Raw genomic sequence first — 18,233 nt, forward strand, 5'->3', positions numbered from 1 at the left:
TTTTTCTTCCTGAATCACCAGCCTCTTCTGCTCACGAAGGAGTGTGAGTGAGTGTGTGCCTGTGCACGCAGCCCTTCGCTTAACCGTGCCTCATCTTGGGGTTAAATTGCAGCAATGAAATCCTGAAAATTCCCAACAGGGGAAAAAGAGAGAGAGGGAGAGAGAGGTATGCGCCGTTCGCTTAGCCACTCAATAGCTGCTCCCGGATGCTGCAATGCCTGGCGTCCCCCCCCCCCCCATGCCGCCGCCGCCGCCGCCGCCTCCTCCTCCTCCTCCTCCTCCTCCTTCTCTTCTAGGTTTTGCTAAAATAAGACTGGTGTGGAGGGGTGGGGAAAGAGGAAGGAAGAGGGGAAAATGGGCTCAAAGGTCTAAACCACTGGCCAGCGAAGCTCCAAAGAGGAGCGATTGATGAGTTGAACGGGAGAAATAGACCCACCCAGAATGTCGACACATGATGGCCCGCGACCAATCGCGGAGGCGCGAGGGGACCCGGCTCAGCGGAGTTTGTGGGGGAGAAGAGGGGAGAGCCGGCTGGTCGGAAGGCAGGGGGGTGGGGGGAAGTTGGAACTACAGATTCCTCCTCCCCTGGGAGGAAACCTTGTTTTCCAACGGGCTCCATTTCGGTTGCAGACACCCGGGCGCTCTCGGTGTCTCTTGCAAAGAGGAGGTTGGGAGGCAGAAACTTCAGGATAAGAAGGAAGGGAATTCGAGTCTGGGGGTGCAATTAGTCTCCAAACAAATTTGGTCTGCTTAGCAGGCGACAAAATTGTGAGGAGCGTGTCTGGGGGTTCTTCTGTCAAAAGTTTCAAATCACAGAGGCCCTGCAAGGCAGAATAAAAGGTCCGGCTCCTCTTTGAAAAGATTCCAGAGGAGGCAAATCTTAACCGCAGGCGGCAGATCACTAAACCAGGTCCTCGTTGGCTGGATAGGCTTTCCCGGTGGTTTATGGGGCGTGGTGTTGCTCGATTCTTTCCAGAACGGCTGCAACTTATTTCCCATTCCCCTTTTTATGCTGTGAAATTGAATCAGCACACAGAAAAATGTCTAAACCATAAATGTACAATTGAAGATATTGCCGTGAAACTTAATACTCCTGAAACTAACACTCAGGTCCAGGGCTATAAATGGAATATTGCCCCTTTTCCAAAAACAACACACCGGCAATAATCACTATGGTGACTTTATAGTATTAATAACCTTCCTTTTAATACTTTTGCCACCTTATTGGGCATTCCTAAACAATATAACTTCACTTTGCATCTCTTTGGACATACAGTATGTATCCTGTGAAGTCCAGCTCCTTTGCTCCATATCATGTCTTTAAGATTCCTCTGTTGGGGCACCTGGGTGGCTCAGTTGGTTAATCACCTGATATCGGCTCAGGTCATGATCTCACAGTCTATGAGTTCGAGCCTCGCATCGGGTTCTGTGCTGACAGCTCGGAGCCTGGAACCTGCTTTGGATTCTGTGTCTCCCTCTCTTTCTGCCCCTCCCCTGGTCATTCTCCCTCTCGCACACACACAAATAAATAAACATTTAAAAAAAGATTCATCCATTGTCACAAATAGCTGATTGGTTCACTTGCATTGCTGCATAGTACTCCACTGAAAGAGTATACCACAACTTGTTTATCCACTATTCTGTTGATAGAACTTTGGATTGTCTCCAGTTGGGGCTTTAAACAATCCTGCCTCAAATATTCTTTGTGTCTATAAGCAAGCATTTCTGTAGGAACAGCCCTAGGAATGGAATTTCTGGGTCCCCAGGGTATGCCAATCTTCAGGTTTGTAAAATGTCACCAAACTGTCTTCGAAAGTGGAGGTACCAAGAAGCCACTGAATTTTCAGAAAGCAATGTACAAATCTGGAATGCAGGAGTGAGGGTAGGAGTTGGGGAAGGGGATGAAGAAGGCAAATATATTTTCCAAGTCTTAGCTAGGTGAATCTGAGTTGATGCTCCTCCACCAGTATTTGAGTTCTTTAGAACGCTCTTGAAAAGTCACATCTTTATATAAATTCCCCATTCTGGGTCTATGAGTCAGCCTTTACAGGTTGCTTATAGTGCCTTCAAGTTTTCTAACTTGGGGCACCGTGCTGGCTCAAATTGGGGCTCGAACTCACAGACTGTGAGATCATGACCTGAGCTGAAGTCAGGCACTTAACTGACTCTTAATTTCATCTCTGGTCACGATCCCAGAGTCATGGGATTGAGCCTCTCACTGAGTACCATGCTGAACCTGGAGCCTGTTTAAGATCTTCCCTCCCTCATGGGGTGCCCGGGTGGCCTAGCTGGTTGAGTGTCTGACTTTGGCTCAGGTCATGATCTCGCAGTTCATGAGTTCAAGCCCCTCATGGGGCTCTGTGCTGACAGCTTGGAACCTGGAGCCTGCTTCAGATTCTGTGTCTCCCTCTCTCTCTGCCCTACCCTCCCCACCCCCCCACCCCACCCCTGCTTGTGCGCTCTCTCTCTCTCTCAAAAATAAACATTAAAAAAAAATTTTTAAGATTGCCCTTCTCTCTTTCTACCTCTCATACTCTCTCTTTCTATAACTAACTAACTACATGAGATTTTATAATTTGTTAAGGTTATAATTTGTTAACTAGAGTTGCAAGGAGATGAGATATATAGGATTCTTGACAAATACCAATCTTCATAGCATGAGTGTTACCTACACAGATTTCTAAAGATCCCAGAGATTTTCAGGAAAGAGTGACCTCTTGCTGATAAAGTCCGTACCAGGGTGAAGATTCTATGGAGCCTTTACAGAAGCCCCATTTTACAAATGAAAACACCGAGGCTGAGAGAGGTTTTAAAACTCCCCATGTCCCCGCCATGCACCTGAAACTGCATCTGACTTGGACCCTGTCAGACAGAGTGTAATCTGGTACAACCACTTTGGAACGCTGGCCATTTCGATTTCGACCACCACCCGGCATCCGAATATCCTGTGGTCCAGCATCGGCACTCCGGGGTTCGTACCCGGGAGAAATGAGCACCTATGTCTGCAGAAAGATGCCCCCTAGAATATGACTAGCAGCACATGCATGCTAACTAAAACCTGGGGACTTCCCCGACGTCTTTAAATCGTGAAATGGACAAACGTTCTGTGGAACATTCGCAGGTGCAGCCCTAGGCAGCAGGCCCGTCTCGCGATCATGACGCTGAGCCAAAAAAGCCAAACACACAGCAGAACGTAGCATATAATTCTTATTATATCTAGTTTGTACCTGGGCAAATAAGAAGATGTATGTTCTCTGTTCACTGCCACATTATTTACAATAGCTGAGGTACGGAAGCCACCTCAGAATCCATCCGTAGATGAATGGATAAACGAGAAGATACATATACACAGACAAGCACGCACGCACGCCTGGGCGCACACACACCAGAATTATACATCTGTGAGTTGCGCAGTCTTCTATGTGTGCTATACTTGAAAGAAAATGTTTGTCATGCTTCTGAATGCAGATTTCAAGTGACACTACTTGTCATCATGACCTGTAATTCTCACTGCGTACTTGGACTGGGAAGTCCCTGCAAAAGACACTGTTCTTTTGTTTTGTTTTGTTTTGTTTTACCGGAAGACAAAAGATGGTCCTCCGGAATGTTCTAGCCCGTGCCTCGATGGACAGCTGGCTGTGTGTCAGAGGCACCTGCAGAGTGTTGTAAAGATTCAGACCCCTGGGCCCTCCCCTCTACCCTATCTTCATTCTGCAAGGCGTCAGGGGTGTGTCCGGGCTAGGCAGTCACTACTCAGGAAGGGGGAAATTTGCCATCCTGATCTCGGCATTCTCTAGAGTTATCAATGGGGCGTTTGTGGCAATTTTGGTGGAAAAAGTGTTGTTCAGGGCTGTCCTGTACAGTGTGGGTTGTTCAGTATGCCTGGTGCGTGCCCACTGAGTGTCAACTGCACCCCCAAACTTGTGACAAGCAGAGGTATCCACACGCGTTTCCAAATGCCCCCACCAAAGTGGCAGAAGAGTCTACCCTTTCCTCTCACCAGATGACATCCCCAAAACTCACCTCACTGTGAACTTTGACATCTTTGAGTATACCTCTCCTTCCTCAGAATCATCCCAAGTCCTCCAACCCCCTCAACTGCTCTATCACCCTTTTCTAGAATCAGCTCTGAACTCAGGCACCCAAAAGTGCAGCAGGACCCCAGGGGCATTACCCTGTGGGTTCACTTTATGGAGAACAACCACCACAACAACTAACTCAGCTAGCCAAAGGAATGAACCTCTAATACTAGACTCTTACTATCACCTGACAAATGGGGATGGGTGGGCATGAAATCCTCACAGGCTCCCCAAATGACTGCAGTTGGTAGTTCCTTGCTCCCCATTAATCCAAATTACTAATGTTGACCAGGTAGAACGACATAGAATCTCATTAGCATCATAAACAGAAGCAGTTTAACAGCGGGCCTCCAGAAATCAGTCTCAGCCATTGGTTCTAATCTTTAGCATATCTGCCAGCTGGAGGTTTAATTTATCAGTCAGCAGCAGCATTACCATACTGGCTTTGAGAATGTTATTCCATTGAACAGGGCTAGCATCTCTGAGATAAGTGCTCCAAATAAATAACTGCAAATCGCATTCATTTGGCTGCTAAAACAATTACCAGCTAATCCAGTCATGTTGAGTTGCAAAAACGGATCAGCCAAAAGACATTTGGTCTCTGCCTTCTGGTCTGGATACCAGTCAGGGAACGAGTACCAAGATCTTTGGGAGATAGAGGGTATAAATGACAAAAACCAAATCACATAATCCAGGCATTTGTGGGTCATGACGTAGACAGTAAGAGTGAACCCAGAGATGGAATGTGGCTATCACTCTTGACATAACTTTAAAGAGTAGCACATTGCCTACAAATTTCCAACAACGAACGAAGCAGAGCCTAACTCTGGATGCAGAGCTGGGTTCGAATCCCAGATCTAGCACTTCTCAGCTACGTGTTTTTGGAAAAGTGCTTAGCCTCTCTGAACCACAGTTTCCTCGTGTGTAAAACAGAGACACAAATCTTAGCCCTCAGGTTGCTGTAAGGATGAATTAAGACCAAGCAGCTAAGCACTTAGCACAATGACTAACACACAATAAGCAGTCAAGAAAAGGTAAATGGATTTTTAAAAAATCACCACAGTCTGGAAAGATAGTCCATGTTCATGGATGGGTAAGACCCAATATGATCAAGATGCCAGCTTTCCCAACTCAGTCTATAGATTCTACACAATCCCAAATCAAAACTGCAGCAAGTTATTTTGTGGATCTTGACAAACTGGTTCTAAAGTTTATACAGAGAAGCAAAAGACCCAGAATAGCCAACACAAACAATACTGAGGGAGAAGATCAAAGTTGGAGGACTGATGCTACTCGACTTCAAGACCTACTATAAAGCCACAGTAATCAAGACAGTATAATATTGGTGAAAGCATAGACACGTAGGTCAATGGAACAGGATAGAGAGCTCAGAAATAAACCAACATAAATATAGTCAACTGGTCTTTGACAAAGCAGCAAAGGAAATACAATGGGGAATATTGACTTTTCAACAAATGACGTGGGAACAACTGGACACCCACACGCTGAAAAGAAAGAAATCTCAACAGGGCTCTTACACCCTTCACATACATTAAAATGGACCACGGACCAAATATAAAACGTAAAACTGCAAAACCCCTAAAAGATGAAATAGGAGAAAATTGAAATGACCTGGCAATGAATTGAAAAGCTTCGTTAAACTTCAACTTCATTAAAATTAAGACACCCTGCTCTGCAAAAGACACTGTCAAGAGAATAAAAGACAAGCGGCAGGCTCAGTCAGAAGAACTCAAACTTGATTTGTAAAGGAGCCAGACTTTAACAGACACCTTAGCAAAGACACACAGACGGCAAACAAGCATATGGAAAGATTCCCCACGTGATACGTCATCAGGGAAGTGCACGTTAAGACAAGGAGACAGCACGACACACCCCTTCCAAAGGCCCAAATCCAGAACACCGACAACATCAAATGCTGACGAGAATGTGGAGCAACCGGAACTCTCACTCACTGCCGCTGGGAATGCAAAATGGTACCGCCACTTTGGAAGACACTTTGGTGGTATCTTACAAAACAAAACTTTACTCTTCCCACAGGATCCAGCAATTGGCTGGATTTACCCACAGGAGCTGAAAACTTCTATCCACACAAAGACCTACACATGGATGACTGTAAGCAGGTTTATCCATAATTGCCCACACTTGGAAGTAATCCCACGAGACAAATGGATAAACGATGGTCCATCCAGACAATGGACCAGTATTCAGTGCTAAAAAGAAATGAGCTATCAAGAAATGAAAAGACATGGGGGAACATTGAACGTGTATTGCGAAGTGAAAGGTAGGAGTCCACTCATACGGCATTCTGGAAAAGATAAAACCATGGGGTTAGAAATCAGTGGCCGCCAAGGTTAGGGAAGCAGAGGAGATGAATGGACGGATCACAGAGGATTTTAGGACAGGGAAATGACTCTGTATGAGCCTATAATAATGGATGTGCCTCATTATACCTTTCTCCAAACCCAGAGAATGTACATCAAGACTGAACCCTAACATAAACTATGGACGTTGGGTGTTAGTGAGGTGTTGGTGTGTGTTCATCACTTGGAACAAATGTACCTTCTGGACAGGGAGGGGGGGCATTGATGATGGGGGAAGGCTATGCATGAGCGAGGCAGGGCGTACAGGAAAAACTTCTATACCTTCTGCTCCACAGAGCATGTGTGGGGGAGGGCGGAGAGAGAGGGACACACAGAATCTGAAGCAGGCTCCAGGCTCTGAGCTGTCAGCACAGAGCCCGACGTGGGGATCGAACCCACAAACCACGATATCATGACCTGAGCCAAAGTCAGACGCTTCACCAACTGAGCCCCCCAGACGCCCCTAAAGTCCACTTTTAAAAATCACTGCGATTCTACTTTCCACACATGGGAGCTGAGTCTGTGAATGCCAATGACCCAGACTGATTCAATATTGGCTTCTTTTTATTTTTATCAACAAACCTTTTATCGGGGAAGAATTTCAGATTTACCAAAAGCTTGAAAAAACACTACAAGAGAGTTTCCATAAGCCCTTCACCCAGCTTCCCCCCACGTTAACATGTGACTGAGCCCAGGTATATGTGTTACAGGGGCACCTGGGGGGCTCAGTTGGCTGAGCGTCCGACTTCGGCTCAGGTCATCATTTCACGGTTCATGGGTTCGAGCCCCATGTCGGGCTCTGTGCTGACAGCTCAGAGCCTGGAGCCTGCTTCGGATTCTGTGTGTGTCTCTCTCTCTCTCTCTGCCCCTCCCTTGCTCGCACTCCATCTCTCTCTCTCAAAATAAATAAGCATTAAAAAAAAAAAACACTAAGAAACCAATGTTGATACAGTGCTACAAACTAAACCCTCCACTTTGTTCAGATCTCACTAGTCTTTCCCCGAATAACCTTTCCTGTTTGCCGCCTGCTGCTGGGTCATCCGGCCTCCCTCATCTTCTCTGTTTGTGACAGTTTCTTTCCTTGCCTCTCACAATCTTGATCATTTGTAAGAAGACCCAGTCAGGCCTTTTACAGCGTCCCCCTCAATTTGGATCTGTCTGCTATTTGCTCGTGAGCAGACTCCAGGACTCATGGGAGTCAGAGTTGCCCACGGGCTGTACGGATCTAGACCCGGGGGAGAAACTGCAACAGGAATGAGTATTTGGGGGTTGTCTCGGGTTGAATGGGGGCCCCTAAAGGTCCACAGCCTGATTTCCAAAACCTGAAAATGTGATCTAATTGGGAGAAAGTATCTCCGCAGACACCATGAGGTTAGACCTTCCGGGTGGGCCCTAAATCCGATGACAAGTGTCCCTACAAGGGACAGAGAAGGAGAAGACGCAGACAGAGGAGAGGGCACACGGGGACACAGGCAGAGACTGGAGAGGTGCCCCCTGAGCGGGGAATACCGAGGACTGGCAGAAACACCAGAAGCTAAGAGAGAGGCAAGGACACGACTCCCCTGGAGCCCGCGTGTGGTCTCGAGGACACTTGGTTTGGGACTTTGGACCTCCGGAACAGTGAGAGAATAGTTCTCTGTTGCTCCAAACGACCCAGTGTGTAGCAAACGCTGCAGCTATGGGGACCAGCTCAGGGCCTGTCACACAAAGTAGGAACACGCTGGAAGGGGATGGAATAATCCCGGACAACGGACCCAGAGAGGCCTTGGGAAGGAGTCCTGAGAAAAGTGGACATTTAAAGGCAGAGCAGAGGGGCGCCTGGGTGGCTCAGTCCGTTAAGCGTCCAACTTTGGTTCAGGTCAGGATCTTATGGTTCGTGAGTTTGAGCCCCGTGTCGGGCCCTGTGCTGACAGCATGGAGTCTGCTTGGGATTCTCTCTCTCTCTCTCTCTCTCTCTCTCTCTCTCTCTCTCTCTCTCTCCCTCTCTCTCTCTCTCTCTCTCTCTCTCTCAAAATAAAGAAATAAACTAAAGGGGCACCTGGGTGGCTCAGTCAGTTGAGCGTCCATCTCAGGTCATGATCTCACAGTTCATGGGTTTAAGCCCTGCATCAGGCTCTGTGCTGACAGCTTAGAGCCTGGAGCCTGTCTCTGGATTCGGTGTCTCCCTCTCTCTCTGAACCTCCCTTGGTCATGCTGTCTCTTTCTCTCTCAAAAATAAGTAAAACATTAAAAAAAAAAAAAAGAGGGGTGCCTGGGTGGCTCAGTCTGTTAAGTGTCCAACTTCAGCTCAGGTCATGATTTCACAGTTCGTGGGTTTGAGCCCCATGTCCAGCTCTGTGCTGACAGCTCGGAGTCTGGAGCTGCTTCAGATTCTGTGTCTCCCCCTCTCTCTGCCCCTCCCCCAATCGTACTCTGTCTGTCTCTCTCTCTCTCTCTCTCTCTCTCTTAAAATAAAATAAATAAACTTAACAAAAATAAAGGCAGAGCAGAGAAACAGAGCCTCCAGTGGGGACTCAGAAGGCACCATGGAGGAGGCAGGAGGAAAATGTGTTGTGTGTGATGCCACAGAAGGCCCAGAGGTGGGGAGTCCCGGGTCAAATGCTGCCAAACGTAAGGCCGGACAAGGACTGAGATGTGCCACTCAGTCCTGCCACACATAGGAACACGGGCTTGGTTTTGAAAAGGAGTCAGTCCTTTTTTATGGTAAAATATGCATCCCATAAAATTTACCATCTTAATCTTTTTTTAAGTTTATTTATTTATTTGAGAGGGAGAGAGAGAGACAGAGTAGGAGCAGGGGAGGGTCAGAGAGAGAGGGAGACAGAATCCGAAGCAGGCCCCAGGCTCTGAACTGTCAGCACAGAGCCCCATGCTGAGCTGGAACCCACGAACCATGAGATCATGACCTGAGCCGAAGCCGGACGTTTAGCCGACTGAGCCACCCAGGCCTCCCCCCCATCTTAACCAGTTTTCAGCGCCCAGGCCAGTGGCACTGGCTACATTCACACTGGCACGCTGCCATCCTTCATCTTCTCCATGGAACCCCAGCTCCCCATCCCCATCCCCCTCCTCCAGCCCCTGGACCCGCCTCTCTAATCTCTGTCTCTGGGGATCTGACTCCTCTGGGGACCTCACATAGAGTGGAATCCTACAGTGTGTGTCCTTCTGTGACTGCCGTATGCCACTTGGCATCATGCGTCCCCAAGGCTCGTCCATGTTACAGAAGGTGTGAGAATCCCATTCCGTTTCAACAGGAAATAACATCATTCAGCTGTTCCGCTTTCCTCCCTGGATCCCTCAGTGGACACGCAGGCTGCTTCCGCCTCTCGCTTACTGCGAAGAAGCCTCCTACGAACGTGGTCCTACAAACCCCTCTTTGGGGTACACTCCTCACTCCAAGGTGGGGCGCTGGAGCAAGTGGTAATTCCGTGTTTGCCATTTCAAGGAATGGCCATGCCGTGTTCCACGCCGACTGCACAGCCCGTCGCCTTCTCGAAGTGCAGATTAACGTGTGTACAGATGTGATCACGTGATGTCTGAGATGTGCTTGGACATAACCCCGGGGTTTAATGAAACGTTTGCTTGGCTTTGCAAAGTAAGGTTATGTTAAAAGTTTAGCTACAATGTTGCAAGACGTGTCAAGCATTCATAACAACTGAAGGAATATGGCGGCGCTTCTATCTAGCCTCCCTTCCCTTGCGTAGGTTTGAACTTTCCCAGAAGGAAAAATATACTCCCCATCTAAACCACCTGAAGTGTTCTTGATTCATATTGTGACAGGAGCCTCGCACTCCATGATGGGAACAAAAGAGCTAGAGCCTTCTATGCGCTCGGGCAATTACAAATGCAGTTAGGTCAGACGCCTGATGAAACGCTTACTTATATATTCATGTAGGTCCTGAGACATTAGCAAAGGGAGATTTAATCACTGGAGTTACAGCTGCTTAGGGAAACCCTGTGTTGGTTTTCTGAAGGGAGAACTGAGCTCAGTCCCAACCTCAGCTTGAAAAACGACAAGTTCTACCACATCTGGAGACAAAGGCACGGACGATGGAATCACGCCTGCTATCACCCGGTCAGCTCAGTTGGCCGTTTCTTCATTCACACACAGGTGGGTTTATTTATATTTGAGAGAGTGAGCAAGCGGGGTAGGGGCGGAGAGAGAAGACACAGAAAGAGAGAGAATCCCAAGCAGGCTCCATGCGGTCAGCACAGAGCCGGACGCGGGGCTTGAACTCACAGACCCTAAGATTGTGACCTGAACCAGAATCAAGAGCCGGTCACTTAACCAACGGAGCCAGCCAGGCGCCCCTACAACAGATGTTTACTGAGCATCTATCATATATTAGGCCCAACCCCAGGCAATCAGGGATACATGAAGCCATGGATAGAACCAATACGAAACTTATGTTTTAAGGGCAGAGAAATCGGAAAACAAGGTGTGAGTTTAGGTAGATCTATTACATGTCGGGTAGAGACCATTTATATAAGAAAAACAGAGCAGGTCGGGGGCCAGACAGAAGAGGAGGGGAGTTATTTCCCAAAGAGCTCTCTGAGAAGGTGGTGTTTAGGCAGAGATCCTTGGAGAGGAAGGGACAGAGGCACAGACATTGGGGAGGGTGACCAGCAGCGTGACTGGCCTGAGGAGCAGTGAGGGGGCCCCTGTTGCCAGAGCGAAGCAGGGGACACAAGAGAAGGGAGACAAAGCTGTCATTGGACCCTTACTGTTTAAAAAATTTTTTTTTAATGTTTATTTATTTTTGAGAGACAGAGACAGAGCGTGAGCAGGGGAGGGGCAGAGAGAGAGGGAGACAGAGAATCCAAAGCAGGCTCCAGGCTCTGAGCTGTCAGCACAGAGCCCAACGTGGAGCTCAAACCCACGAACCGTGAGATCATGACCTGAGCTGAAGTCAGAGGCTTAACGCACTGAGCCCCCCAGCGCCCCAGACCCTTACTGTTTTAAATCAGAGGTTTCAGGAACGCCTGGGGGGCTCTGTAGGTTGAGCGTCCAACTCTTGATTTTGACTCAGGTCATGATGCCAAGTCAGGCTCTGCTCGGACCGTGTGGAGCCCGCTTGGACTCTCACTCTCTCTCCCTCCCTCTCTCTCTCTGTCTCTCCCCAGCTTGCCCTCACACATGTGTACACACGTTCTCTCTCAAAATAAATAAACTTAAAAAAATGAATACATCTTTTCAAAAAATAAAATACAGGGTCTTATTACGATTCAGATATGGTGAGGCCAACAGATCAGGAAATGAGTGTCATCAAATAGCTCGTTCTCCTCACGGGCGCCAAGAGGAGGGACATGTCATGTCATGGGGGCCACAGAGGGAAGGGCAGATTGCTGGGGGTGGGCGGGGGCGGCAAGAACGAAGGAGGAATGTGGACGAAGGCCTGCAGTGTGGTTCCCCGGGAAGGGAGGGTAGAGCAGAATAAGCAGGCTCGGGGTTGGCTGATCCGGGCAAGTCCAGGGCTCGGGGACATGAGCTGGCCCTGGCTGTCTGGCTCTGGGCTGATGGTGGCCCCGAGCGTGAGAGCCCCACAGAGGAGGTGCGGGGTGTGGCTCTGGGCTGGTGGGCTTGTAGCTGACACACTGGCTCGCTGGTGAGCCCCTTACGATTTCTGATATCGGCCCCTCCTGGGAGGCGCAGGCGCAGTCAACACACTGGAAGCCCACGGCCAACGCATCTCTCCTCTGACGCTTGCCTGAGGGGCTTGTTCTCCTGTAAATTCACGGAGTGTCCCTTAAAATGTTCTGTCCCCAGGTCCTGCCTATGCTGGTCACTGCTCCAGCCCCAGCAACCAAAAGAGGTCAAAATAGGAAGACAGAGCACCTGGGTGGCTCAGGCGGTTAAGCATCCGACTTCGACTCAGGTCATGATCTCACGGTTTGTGGGTTCGAGCCCCATGTCGGGCTCTGTGCTGACAGCTCAGAGCCTGGAGTCTGCTTCAGATTCTGTGTCTCCCTCTCTCTCTGACGCTCCCCTGCTCATGCTGTCTCTCTCTGTCTCTCAAAAATAAATAAATAGATAATAAAATATTTAAAAATAAAGCAGCAAAGGAATAAACCAGAGACAAACCAAGTGCAAACAACATCATGATAGGGAGAAGGGAAGGGGCTGGGGACAGAGAAAGGAGAAATCAGGCACTGACACCTGGTTAGAATCACAGCGGCACTAATTTTCCTGAGGTAGACTCACCTCTTTCATTTACTTCTGTTTGTTTTTAAATTTTTTTCCCTGATGTTTTATTCATTTTTGAGAGACAGAGAGACAGTATGAGCAGGAGAGGGTCAGAGAGAGAGGGAAACACAGGATCAGAAGCAGGCTCCAGCCTCTGAGCTAGCTGTCAGCACAGAGCCCAACTCCCAGCTCGAACCCACAAACCATGAGATCATGATCTGAGCTGAAGTCAGACGCTTACCCGACTGAGCCCCCCAGGCGCCCCTCGTTTTCTTCTGTTTTGACCAATGATTGAAAAAGAGACCAGGAAACACACGCAAAGCAACCACAGAGAACGTGGTGAGAGTTCACAGAGAACGTGGGGAGAGTTCAGCTCGGCGCCAACACGAATTCAGAGCACGCGCCTACAGGGTTACGTGTAAATGTATGCATACATCCGCGTGTCCTTCCATAGCTGTTCTGCCTTTTCTGTCACTGAGATGACAACAGATAAATAATCTCCTGTCCCATATGGCGCCCCGACTGTCATGAAGTTAACACACTTCGGGTTCCGGAGGGCTCGCGGTGGAAGAGAAAAGCCACGCCTGACCGGTTCAGGGCACCAGGTCCGGGTCCCCACGGCCAGCCCCTGCGGAGGGGCTTTTCCTGGCCACCACGGTGTCCACGCAGCAGGCTGGGACGCTAGGGAAGGACCGCTGCCGGGAGCACCCTTCAGCCGCGGCGGATGAAGTTGGTGGATGAGTCCCCCAGGCCTCTTGGTCCTGGGGCGGGGGAGCGCTGAGGAAGGTGCTCTCTGCTGTCCCCTAGAGGCCCCCACCGGTAACACAGGACCGGTCGTTCACGGTGACTCTCCTGACGGCACATCCATCCGTTGCTTGTCCCTCCTCTGTTCCTCTGCCAGCGTGTCCTGGGATCTTCCTCCAAAGCACCTGAACCTTTGCTTCCAGATCTGCTCCTGGAGGGACCCCAAACTAACACAATGGAGTTGGACAGAGTCGGTTGCCTCCTTGAAAATTTGGAGGCCCGAGAAAGCTGCCTCCTTCCCTCTTTCTTTCCTCCTTCCTCCCTTCCTTCCCTCTTTCCTTCCTCTCTTCTATCTTTCCCTCCTTCCTCCCTCCTCTCTCCCTTTGTTCCCCTGCTCCTTCTTCCTTCTTTCCTTCGTTCTTTCCTTCTTTGCATCATCCCCCCCTTTTGCCTTCCTTCCTCTCCCCTTCTCTCTCCCCCTTCTCCTTTCTTTTTCTTACTTCCCTCCTTCCTTCAATGAAAAATATATTTAAGGGCATTCCAGGATAAAAGTTGGAGATATATATATATATACATATATATACACACACATATATATACATATATACATATATATAATGTTTATTTATTTTTGAGAGATAGAGACAGAGCACGAGTGGGGAAGGGGAAGAGAGAGATGGAGAATCCGAAGCAGTCTCTCGGCTCTGAGCTGTCAGCACAGAGCCCAATGTTGGGCTCGAACTCATGAGCCATGATATCACGACTCAGGCAGAAGTCAGACACCCAAACAACTGAGCCACCTAGTTGCCCCTGTTCTTAAAATTTTTTTAATGGTTATTTATTTTTGAGACAGAGAGAGACAGAGCATGGCCCTGGGAGGGGGAGAGAGAGAGGGAGACAGAAAATCCAAAGCAAAAAGCTGCATATAAATCAGGAACCCCTGATCTATGTGCTGCCCTAGCTTTACTGTATCATAGAAAAATCCCAGAACTACTTACAAAGGATTTGGACTCACTCTTTCCAAAATACAGCCACAAGCCTCCTGTGGCCACTGAGCACCTGAAATATGACTGATCCAAATCAAGATGCAAGTAGAAGAAAACACAGCAGACATTGAAGACTTAGCACAAGAATCAAAATGCAAAATATCTCATTAGTAAGGTTTATCTTCCACACAGGTGGCAATGATGACATTTCAACATGTGTCACATTAAATAAAGCATATTATTAAAACCAACTCTGCTTGTCTCTTTTTACCTCATCTGACGTGCCTCCTTGAACATTAAAGGGCACCTGGGGGGCTCCATCAGTTGAGCGTCTGACTTCCGCTCAGGTCATGATCTCACAGTTCGTGGGTTTGAGCCCCGTGTCCGGCGTTTGTGCTGACAGCTACCTCAGAGCCTGGAGCCTGCTTTGGATTGTGTGTCTCCCTCTCTTTCTGCCTCACCCCTGCTTGTGCTCTGTCTCTGTCTCTGTGTCTCTCTCAAAAATAAATAAACTTAAAAAAAATCAATTACACAGGGGACTGCTGTTATATTTATTTTTTAACGGGGCTCCATCTCACGAACTGTGAGATCAGGAAATGAGCCCAAATCAAGAGTCAGTCGCTGAACCGCCTGGGCCACCCTGGCGCCCTGCTGTTGTACTTCTAGTGGACATCGTCGATCTGGGTAATCACGCGGCTCGGCAGGCCTGAGCTCCGTGACCTAGAGCTGGACCTCCAACCCCACTGAGATGGTTTCTCACCCAGGAACGACACAGCAAAGAAGAAGAATACCATTCCTGCATATATTAGGATGCGCCATCATTGATTCTCCCTGAACTCCAATTTTCTTTACCGCCAAATGGAGAAGAGAGCAGAATGCACCCCGGGGAACCACGGAAGGGGTCAGTGACACCCTGTACGGGACGCACCAGCACAGGCGAGTGAAGAAACAAGAACTGGCTTCCTTGAGGATATTTACTGCACGGTGGGTGGGCTCATATCTCACGTCCAAATGAAGCCTCCCACTCTCCCAAAATAAAGCCAACACAGGGAAGGACTCCACAGAGACCCAGATAAATAAAGGTAACAGAAACGGGATTCCAACGACACTCATCTGAAGGGAACAAAAGTTCCATCTAAGAACTACACGCAGGAGAAACACGAATGCATTTATGTTCAGGCTGTGCCAACGCATGTGGTCCCACAGAGACACCATTCAGGTTGACTGGACCGAACATTAAACCTCTTTTCTCTCTCTTTTTTTTCTAACATTTATTTTGAGAGACAGAGAAACATAGTGTGGGCAGGGGAGGGGCCGAGAGAGAGGGAGACACAGAATCCGTAGCAGGCTCCAGGCTGTGAGCTGTCAGCACAGAGCCCGATGTAGGGCTTGAACTCATTAACTGCAAGATTGTGACCTTAACCAACTGAGCCACCCAGGTGCCCCCTGGAAACTTTTAATAATGTTTTCAACTAGATGCTGTCAAAAGTAACAGGGCGTTGATTATCTTCGTGTCTTGTGTTTCGAAAGCAACAACGATACTGTGACACTGTCCTCTTGTCCGGCCCATGGAATTACTGGATCAGACGTAGACTTGCTGCATTTGTAAGATCCCTGGTGCCATTTCCAAGTGTCTTTCCAGACCAGCCCTGCAAACATGCCCTGCTTCCTGTATTCAATACATTTGCCGAGAGGCACCTGGGTGGCTCAGTCAGTTAAGCGTCCGACCTCAGCTCTGGTCATGATCTCACGGTTCGTGGGTTCGTGGGTTCAAGCTCCACACTGGGCTCTCTGCTGTCACCGTGGAGTCCACTTCAGATCCTCTGTCTCCCTCTCTCTCTGCCCCTCCCCTGCTTATGTACTCTCTCTCTCTCTCACAGAATCTATATCTATAAAAAGAGATTTGTTGAGCACCTACTGTGTGCCGGGAGCTGTTCTAGGCCCCTGGGGCACTGCACAGGACCACATGGCTTCAAACCCCTGCCCTCATCAAACTGACATTCTAACGGGCGACAATGGCCAATAAGCAAATAATTACATAATATGGCAGAAGAGCTGAGGAACCCTGCATCGGGTGTGGGGACCCTGAGTTACTGACACGATGGCCAGAGAGTTTCCATGGGCAGGTGATGTTCAAGCAGAAACTTGAAGGAACTGAAGGAGGGGGCCATCGGACCTCTGCAGGAAGAGCATCCCTGGCTGAGGGGATGGCAAGTGCAAAGGTCCTGAGGCAGGAACCTGTCCGGTGTGTATGGATAAGTAGATTAAGGGTAAAACACGTGGATTGCAGTGAGGACTCCGGCTTTCATTCTCAGTAAACTGGGGCCGTGAAGGGTGCTGAGAAGAGGAGAGACACGAACCGAGCCAGGTGTTGGCCGTGTGTCCCTGGCTGCTGGAGCAGAGAGGAAAAGCCAAGCTGGGAGCCGGCAGAGGAGGCGACTGACTGCGCTGGTCCGGGTGAGACACGATGGGAGCCACGGGCAGGGTGTGGCGTGGAGAGTTACTTCTACATGTATATTAAGGCAAAGCAGACAAGCGTCGCTTCTGCACCGGACGTGGGGTGGCGGTGAAAGACGGGAGTCAAGGACCCCCGGGAGTTATGACATGGAGCAGCCTAAGGACGGAGCCGCCGTCAGCAGGGATGCGGAGCCTGTGGAGGGGGAGTGCGGGAAGGGTAGAGATCCACACTGCCACGTTCCTCTTGAATTACAGAATCTCCCCACAGCAGCATTCATGAAGAATGAAAATGCAAACATCTATTAATAATTATTTGCAAATGCTGCACATTAGGTAGTTTAGATAAACCCTGCTCTCCGGGAATCGTGCCAGAAAAATCCCGAACTAGGCTTCCACGGCGATCAGAGCCAATAAAACGCCATCAGGGAGACGAGGGAGAGAGGCCAGGCCTCTGGCTCGAGTGAGGGTCTGTTTCATCTGACGTCCTCCTCGCCCCGCCCACCCGTCTGTGAGCCGGGGATCGGCCGAACGCAGAGAGACACGGAAGGGAGCTGGACGGACCGGAGGCAAGAAAACCAACTAATTGCGGGAATAGGGTATTTGGCAGTTTCAGGACAGACTGGACGGGGGACCCCGGAATCTACCAGGTCAAATGTAACCATGGAGCAGCTCCCCCCCCTTTTCCTCTTCACCGCCAGCCCTCTGCCAACTCTGGATTCGAGTTCTCATCCTTACTTCCACTGTTGTTGGTGGAATGGGCCACCGTATCTTTGCTTGCTGAGTCCAGTAACCGCTAATTATTAATGACGTGTCTACTGTGTTCCCGACTCCATAGCAGACACGTGAGACACAGCGTTGCAGAGGAAGCCAGCCCCTCCCCTCCGTGTCCCCCGTTATCCACTCACACCTTCTTCTCCAGCTTTCAGAACTAAGTTTCCTGGGTTTCTCCGCAGGAAGGTGTGGCCACGTAAACCAGTGAAAGCTAAGGGCATTGGTCTTCAGTGGCCTTGTTGTCTTTTGACCTTCTTCTCACCTGAAAGGCAGATGTGATGTCTGGAGCTACCGCAGCCATTTTGAGATTGATCATGAGAAGAAAAAAAAAAAAGTCCTTGGGCCACTGCAGTATTTTATTTTATATGCAGCCAAATAAAATTCCTGTATGTATACAAACGGTCTGAACAAGCTGTCTTTACGTGTTTCTTCACCTAAGACCCCTCGAGTACAAAAACCAGGTTTATTTAGCTTTGTTAAGCCCTAAGAAATGTGAGCTGGAGGCACCTGGATGGCTCAGTCAGTTGAACATCTGGCTCTTGATTTTGATTCAGGTCATGATCCCAGGACTGTGGGATCGAGCCCCCCATTGGGGTCCACACTGAGCACAGAGTCTGCTTAAGGTTGTCTC

The 18,233-nt window shown here is 49.1% G+C and overlaps 1 protein-coding gene across 1 annotated transcript in view; it reads right to left on the reverse strand.

Moving 5' to 3' along the window:
• Window positions 1–18,233, reverse strand: part of CACNA1A (calcium voltage-gated channel subunit alpha1 A) — a 287,057-nt gene that overhangs the window by 214,896 nt on the left and 53,928 nt on the right. The gene's annotated exons all lie outside the window — the stretch shown is intronic.

The sequence above is a fragment of the Suricata suricatta genome, chromosome 12, assembly GCF_006229205.1.
Source record: "Suricata suricatta isolate VVHF042 chromosome 12, meerkat_22Aug2017_6uvM2_HiC, whole genome shotgun sequence".
Taxonomy (NCBI): domain Eukaryota; kingdom Metazoa; phylum Chordata; class Mammalia; order Carnivora; family Herpestidae; genus Suricata; species Suricata suricatta.